Consider the following 8,783-nt stretch of genomic DNA (forward strand, 5'->3'; position numbering starts at 1 on the left):
GCTTATTTTAATCTAATTTAATCATACCTAATCAGTTTTCAGATAATTATACTATAAAATCACATAAATTACGAGGGTCAAGGAACATCAATCGGTTTCTAATTCGGCCGCCGACAAGGCCTTCAATTAGCAGTTTAAACATATAAGCATGAACAGATAATCACACAGTTAAACAGATAGAATGCAATTTAACTAACATATACTCAATCGATTCGGTTTCCAATTTCAGTCAGTCAGTTCAGTACTTATAATCAGTTCAATTATCAGTAATCAATGTTTAACGGTAATCAGTGGTGAGGGTTATTACAGTCTCCCCTCCTTATAAACAGTTTAGTCCTCTAAACTCGAGTTACCTTCATTCTGGAAGAAAACAGGATTCAGTGGAAACAGTTCAGGATATCGTTTGGCCATGTCATCTTCCCTTTCCCAAGTGGCATACACGTCACCGTGGTTTTGCCAGTCAACTTTTACTAACGGGATCTCTTTGTTCCTCAGTTTCTTGATTCGTCTGTTTACAATATGTATAGGCCGTTCCTCGTAAGTGTAGTCATCACTCAACACTACGTGGGTAGGCTCTATTACATGGAAGGGATCCCGGAGATAATCTCTTAACATAGAGATGTGGAAGACGTTATGCATGTGCTCTATTTCAGGAGGAAGCGCAACTTGATACGCCACCGGATTGATTTTCTCAATAATCTCATACGGTCCGACATATCTCGGCGCTAACTTGCCTTTGACTCCAAAACGAGTCTGGCCTTTCATTGGTGTCACTTTCACAAAAACGTGATCACCCACTTCATACTCTCTGTCCCGTCTTCTGACATCTGCATAACTTTTCTGTCTGCTCTGTGCAGTTTTCAGTCTCTGTTGTATCAGTTTAACTTTCTCAGTTGTTTCATAAACAATCTCGGGCCCAAGCAAAGGCCCATCTCCAACTTCTGCCCAGCAGATCGGAGATCTACATTTTCTGCCATATAATGCCTCGAAAGGCGCCATACCAATACTCGAATGGTAGCTGTTGTTGTAGGCGAATTCAGCCAAAGGTAAATGGCTTTCCCAATCTCCCTGAAAATCAAGGACACACATTCTCAGTAAATCCTCCAGAGTTTGGATAGTCCTTTCTGATTGGCCATCTGTCTGAGGATGATAGGCACTACTCAGTCTCAGTTCAGTACCCAGTGCAGTTTGTAGGCTTTGCCAAAACCTCGATGTAAACTTCGAATCCCTGTCAGAAACAATAGATACAGGCACTCCATGCAGTCTCACAATCTCATCAATATAAATAACGGCCAATTTGTCCGCATTATAGATTGTCTTGACAGGTAAGAAGTGAGCAGATTTAGTCAGTCTATCAACAATAACCCAAATAGAATCCATACCTTTTCTGGAGCGAGGCAATCCAACGATAAAATCCATCGTGATATGCTCCCATTTCCACTCTGGTATGGGTAAGGGCTGCAATAAGCCTGCGGGTCGTTGATGTTCGGCTTTAACTTGTTGGCAATGAAGACATTTGGACACAAAGTCGGCAATTTCTTTCTTCATTCCCGGCCACCAGAAATTCAATTTCAGATCTTGATACATTTTCGTGTTCCCTGGATGGATAGAAAATCTTGAGTTGTGGCCCTCTTGCAGAACTCTTCTTTTCAGTTCAGTATCATTTGGTACACACAGTCTTTCTTGAAATTTCAGTACATTATTCTCAAATTTGAATCCCGGTCTCGGTTTAGATTCTCTTTCTTCGATGATCTTTTTCAAGAAGTCATCCAGTTGCTGTTTCTCTTTAATCTCCTCGATCAGTGCCGGTTGAGCAGAAATGACAGCTAAGATTCCACTTTGTTCTCGTAAAACAATTTCGATTTCAGATTTTTCAAGGTCACAAAGCAACTCTTTCTGTCCTGTAAGCAAACAGGCTAAGTTTCCAATCGATTTCCGGCTCAATGCATCGGCAACGGTATTGGCTTTTCCCGGATGATACAATATCTGTAAGTCATAGTCTTTAATCAGTTCCAGCCATCTCCGCTGTCTCATGTTCAGTTCTTTCTGTGTGAAGAAATATTTCAAACTCTTGTGGTCGGTGTATACTTCACATGTCACCCCGTACAGATAGTGACGCCAGATTTTCAGTGCAAATACTACTGCAGCAAGTTCCAGATCATGGGTCGGGTAGTTCTTTTCATGTGGTCTCAGTTGTCGGGAAGCATAAGCAATAACCTTCCCATTCTGCATTAAAACACATCCCAAACCCTTATGAGAAGCATCACTAAATACAGTATAACCATCCGTACCTGATGGTAAGGTCAAAACCGGTGCAGTCACAAGTCGAGTTTTCAACTCCTGGAAAGCAGATTCTCTTTGGTCAGTCCAGTCAAATGACGTCCCCTTTTGTGTCAGTTGAGTCAACGGTAAAGCAATCTTAGAGAAATCTTTGACAAATCTTCTGTAATATTCGGCCAATCCCAAAAAGCTTCGGACTTCAGTCACATTTGTTGGTCTAGGCCAGTTCACTACAGCTTCAATTTTCTGCGGATCAACAGAAATCCCATCTTTGCTAACAACATGCCCCAAAAACATAACATGATCAAGCCAAAATTCACATTTAGACAGTTTAGCATATAGTTTCTGTTCTCTTAAGGTTTGTAGGGCAAGTCTCAGATGTTGTTCGTGTTCTTCTATACTCTTGGAGTAAATCAATATGTCATCAATAAATACAACAATAAAGTCATCAAGGTATGGTTTGAAAATTCTGTTCATGAGGTCCATAAAAGCAGCTGGTGCATTCGTGACTCCAAAAGGCATAACTAAAAATTCATAATGTCCATACCTCGTTCTAAAAGCAGTTTTATCAATATCATCCGATTTAACTTTCAACTGATGGTATCCGGATCTGAGATCAATCTTCGAAAATACTTTAGCACCCTGTAATTGATCAAACAGGTCATCAATACGCGGTAATGGGTATTTATTCTTTACAGTTACCTTATTCAGTTCACGGTAGTCAATGCACAGTCTCAGTGAGCCATCTTTCTTCTTTACAAACAAAACAGGTGCACCCCATGGCGAAGTGCTAGGCCTGATAAACTTCTTATCCAGTAGTTCCTGTAGTTGCACTTTCAACTCCTTCAATTCAGTTGGAGCCATTCTGTAAGGAGCTTTAGATATCGGCTGTGTACCCGGAATTACCTCAATGGTAAATTCAATCTCTCTATCAGTCAAATCCCCTGGAAGATCATCTGGAAACACATCTAGGAATTCTCTGACTATAGGAATACAATTCACATCAGCCTTAACACTATCATCAGTAGACACAGTCAACACAGAACACAGATACCCTTTACACCCCTTTCTAATCAGTTTAACAGCTTTCACAGATGAGATCAGATACGGGGGAGGTACTACTCCAACCCCATTAAACACAAATTCAGGTAGACCAGGTGGACGGAAAACTACTTGTTTCGTTACACAATTTATGGTGGCATGATATTTTTGTAACCAATCCATCCCCAATATTACGTCAAAATGATCAATGTTCAATGGCAGCAAATCAATAAACAGATGCATATCCCCAACAATAATTTCACATGCGGGGTACATATAAGCACATGTCATGGATCCCCCTACGGGTGATGATACGGCTAACAGATAGTTCATAGGTTCTAAGGGTCTATTCAATTTCCGTGAGAAAGCATGCGATACATAAGAATGTGTAGACCCCGAATCAATCAATACATATGCATTTTGCGTACAGATAGAGAGGATACCTGACACAACGGTCTCAGTATTCTGCACGTCTCCCGGTACTAGGGCGAACACTCGGCCCTGCCTTACGGGCTCTTTCCCGGTAGCTCTGGGGTTAGGCTTCGGTGCTACAGTTGATGCTGCTGCGCCTGGTGCAGCTTTACTACTGGCTTGTGGAGCAGAGGGACAGTCTCTGACCATGTGGCCCACTTTGCCACACCTGTAACAGGCTCCAGATAGTTTATAACAAACCCCTTTGTGCTTCTTGCCACACTCGGAACAGGGTGGTATGAACCCACTCCCTTGGCTGGGGCTAGTTGTCGACCCCGTATTCTGTTTCTTGTTGGCTGGGTTGTGCTTGCCTTTCTTGAATTTGAAACCCTGCCTTTTACCATGCCATTCGGTTGTTGGTGTTTCCGATTGTTTCACTGCTGCAATGTTCGACTCGGCCATCAATGCCCGGTCGAGAACACCCACAAAAGTCGGTAGTTTCAAAACATTTATCCGGTCAAGTATTGCCACATTAAGGCCACCTTCAAATTTTCTGGCCTTCTTATATTCAGTATCCACCATGTGCGGTGCATAACGGGCAAGTTCAGTAAATTTCGTTTCATATTCGGCAACCGACGTGGTGCCCTGTTTCAGTTGTTCAAACTCAGTTACTTTCCTATCCCTGACACATTGTGGGAAGTACTTTTCAAAGAAGGACTCCTTGAACTGAGCCCAAGTCATAACAGTATTTGTATCACGGGTCAACATCCACCACCTTCTAGCCTCTTCTTGTAGGGTGAAGGTAGCTAACAATACTTTGTTTGCTTCTGAGCACGGAAATACTTCAAATAGTTTCTCTGTTTCCAGAACCCAGGCCTCAGCTTTTAACGGTTCAAGGCCTCCCTGAAAGGATGGCGGTTTCATTTTGCTGAACTTCTGGGTCAGAGCAATTATATCCCCATCATTCACATTCACATTAGGTTCCGGCTGAACCGGAGGAGGAGGAGGCTGTTGGTTCTGTTGTTCAAGTCTAGCAGTTATCAGTTCCATCATTCTTTCCATTCTTTCCATTCTTGCCTCAGTAGATGAGGACTCAGGTTCATTTGCATTGTCCATTTCACTATAAGCAGTTATAACAGTTTTAAACATAAGCAGTCATTTGTTTAACGGTTTACCACATTAGCATGTATTCAGTCATAACATAACCACACACTTATCATGCTCATGAGATGCCCTAATAACTTTTCTTGGACACCCTATAGCTCATTTGGACACGTGTGTGCGGTATAACTCGTGGTTAAGTATCGCTCTGATACCACTCTGTCACGACCCAAACCCGGCCCTATGGGTTTAGCACCGTAACCGGCCAGTAATCCGAGATTACCGAAGGCCTGCTTAACAGTAATACAGTAAAACAGAGTACAGGGCCTGGCGGAAGCCAATACAGTAATTAAACAATGTCCAATGAGCTGTGACAGTCTGTATGCCAAAAAGATTTTTCATGCATTCATACATAACAGTACAGAACAGTATGCACAATGTTTACATTCATTCAAACTAGGGACTCAACCCTAGATAACAGTACAGTGAACAGTCAGTCTATACAAAACAGTGAAACAGTACAGAAGGGGGAATTCTTAAAACGCCCCTAAGCCTTAGCAGATAGGCTCGGAACCTCGCAGTGAGGCACAAAGGCTGGCTTGACAAAACTGGAGTCTAACCCACGCTCCTAGCTCCGTTCTGGTGGCTGAGCACCTACATATATATATAAACAGTGAGCTAAAGCCCAGTGAATAACATAATGCGTAAAGGGGTTAAGAATGAATGTCCTTACAGAGATGAAAACAGTTCAATTCAATCAGTATTTCAGTAGTTCAGTACAGTAAACAGTCATATGTGGTACATCCGTTAGCATAACAGTAACAGTAGGTCTTAAAAGACCGAACAGTAATGATGGCCATCAGTCAGTAAACAGTAGTGGCTCCACGAGGGAACCGACAGAGATCTCTGTAACAGTAACAGTAACAGTAAACCGTAGGTACTAAGGATGCCACAGTACAGTTCAGAAATAAAGGACGTACATTCATTCAGTAATATCAGTTCAGTAAACAGTTCAGTTCAGTATTCAGAAGATAATCATTTGTGAACATATCTTTATACAATCGTTACTCACAGAGTTCGGGCTACAGTATGTTAGAGCGTGTCTCCCCAGTCGCCAACCCTACACAGTTAACAGGTTGAACACACTAAGCTACACAGTTGGGAAATCTCATAACTTAATCCCTAATTTGCCTTGGTGTGTTCTACAACGATATCCTCATTAAGATGCCTTAAACTAGGCCTAAGAATGCCTAGGATGGGATGAGGATGCAAAAATACACTTAGAAAACATTTTGCAAAGTTTGCTGAAAATAGGAGCCTCGCTCGAGCGAGACTTTCTCCGCTCGAGCGGGCTTCCAAAATCAAAGGCTTCGCTCGAGCGAGTAATCCTTAGCTCGAGCGGTCTGTCGAAACAGTAAAAAAATACTGGATGCTGTGATTTTACGCGCGATGGTCGCTCAATGGTCGTTCGAGCGGATCCCTGGACAAAGGTGCTCGCTCGAGCGGGGAATCCTTCGCTCGAGCGAGGAAGCCAAATCTGGAATTTCCAGATCTGCCTCCCAAGCTCAAACCAAGCATTCTACCACTCCAAACTCGACCCCTTGGGCCCAAATTCTGGAAAACATAACTAAATTCAATATATAACAAGTTTCAAAGCTCAATTTATGAATTCAAGCCCCAAAGGTGAGTCAATTAAAACCACATTCAAACCCATTTTCAAGAATATGAAGAACATGCAAACATGCATGAATTCAAATCATTTCAAAGCTTCAATTTGATGCTCTAAGGAGCCAATTGATCCAAAAACAAGTTGAAAACATGAACCATTACAAAATTATGAACATGCATGCAACATTTTATCATGAATTCAACTCAAACTTCTACATTACAACATGCATGCATGAAATGAGTTTCAAATCATCAACAATGAACCAATTCTAGACTTGAATCACTAGAGGCTCAAGAATCTTGCATGAATGAACTTAAACTCAACAAAGAGGGGTTGGATTCCTTACCTAGAGCTTTAGTTACAAGGTGAGGAAGCTAAATTTGCAACCTATGTTCCAATTCCTTCATTTAGCAAGCAATTCTTCAAGCAAAATTGAGATGAACTTCACTCCCCTTGTCTCTCTCTCTCTATGGACGGTTAAGCTCAAGAAATGGGCTGATGAAATGCTCTAATTGAATTGTATACAAGGCTCAAGTGTGTGTATTGAGATAGTGGCCCACTCAAGGGCAAAACGGTAATTAAGTCCAACTCTTTAATTAGCTTATTTTAATCTAATTTAATCATACCTAATCAGTTTTCAGATAATTATACTATAAAATCACATAAATTACGAGGGTCAAGGAACATCAATCGGTTTCTAATTCGGCCGCCGACAAGGCCTTCAATTAGCAGTTTAAACATATAAGCATGAACAGATAATCACACAGTTAAACAGATAGAATGCAATTTAACTAACATATACTCAATCGATTCGGTTTCCAATTTCAGTCAGTCAGTTCAGTACTTATAATCAGTTCAATTATCAGTAATCAATGTTTAACGGTAATCAGTGGTGAGGGTTATTACAGTACTTGATGCATCAAAATTACGCTCGAGCGTTAAGTCTGGCGCTCGAGCTGAAGGTCTGTCTACATAGCTCTCCACTTGAGCGTGAACTTCCCCGCTCGAGCAGACATCCAAGTCTGCAAAAATACTGGGAGCACGAATTCCATGCTCGAGCGGAAGTTTCACCGCTCAAGCGGACATCAAAATTCTAGAAAACCCAGAATTGTTCTTTGAGCTCAATTCGACCTTCCAATCAACATTTGAAGCATGTAATAGCTCAAACTTCAAATATACTTGTGCTAACTTGATACAAACACCAAATTATACCATTATGAAGCTCAATTTCATGGATCAAACACTTGCATGTCCTAAATTAACCCAAACTCATCACCAACTCATCAAATTCATGCATTCAAAGCTCCTACTCTTATAAATTGTACATGCATGTGATATATTACCCTCATTTCAGCTCACATGGTGCAAATGGTGATTGTAAACATGAGCTTCAACTAGAAACTTACATGGATTATGTATTTCAAACTCAAACATGCAAATCCCAAACAATTAGATACATGTAAGCATACATTAACCTTCAATTCAACATGATCAACCCAATTTCATGATCTAACCCACCATTTAATCTTCAATTCACAAACTCACAATTCAAACTTATGAATTAAGGGTTGATTACTCACCTAGGAGCTTTAATCTTCCAAACTTGTGCTTAATTCTTGAGTGTAGCTTCAAGATTACCAAGTTCCTTAGCAAATCTCTACTTTGAGCCTCTTCTCTCACTAAATCTGGCCCCTCTCTCTCTCTCTAGAGCATAATTTCAGAAGTTGAACTCAAAAGGAACAAAAATGAGAGTGTAATGGCCTTAATAAGAACTCCCTTGGTCACATTATTTTAATATAAAATAATTGAGCACTAATTCACCAATTTAATCAATTTAATCTGATCCGAATCAATTTCTAATTAAATTTCACCGTAGGCTCTAAATATTACGCTAATCATAATGGTGCAATCAATTTCAGGTTCTGTGGCTGATAAGGCCTTCAATTTAAATTCCAAAGCAGATAATCGAATAGATATTCCTACAGTGAACAGATAGAAATTCAAAACCACATATATTCATATAAATGACACTCAAAATCATATCAAACACATAATCATATGCATAAAGAGGATCAATTAACATAATACGGAACAGGGGTATCACACCTGTGAACCACTTTGAAGTGAGATTCTTGATACCTACAATCTTTAGATTAAATCCACAGCATTTAGAGTCTTTAAAAACCCTCCAATTGAGATTTAGATATTTAGATCCACAGATTTTTAACCATCGTCAACTGAGTTTCTGAAAAATAAATAAAAAAAGAGGAATACAGAGAGA

This window comes from Camellia sinensis, chromosome 2, assembly GCF_055761805.1.
Source record: "Camellia sinensis isolate YWXY chromosome 2, ASM5576180v1, whole genome shotgun sequence".
In the NCBI taxonomy this organism is placed as follows: Eukaryota; Viridiplantae; Streptophyta; class Magnoliopsida; order Ericales; family Theaceae; genus Camellia; species Camellia sinensis.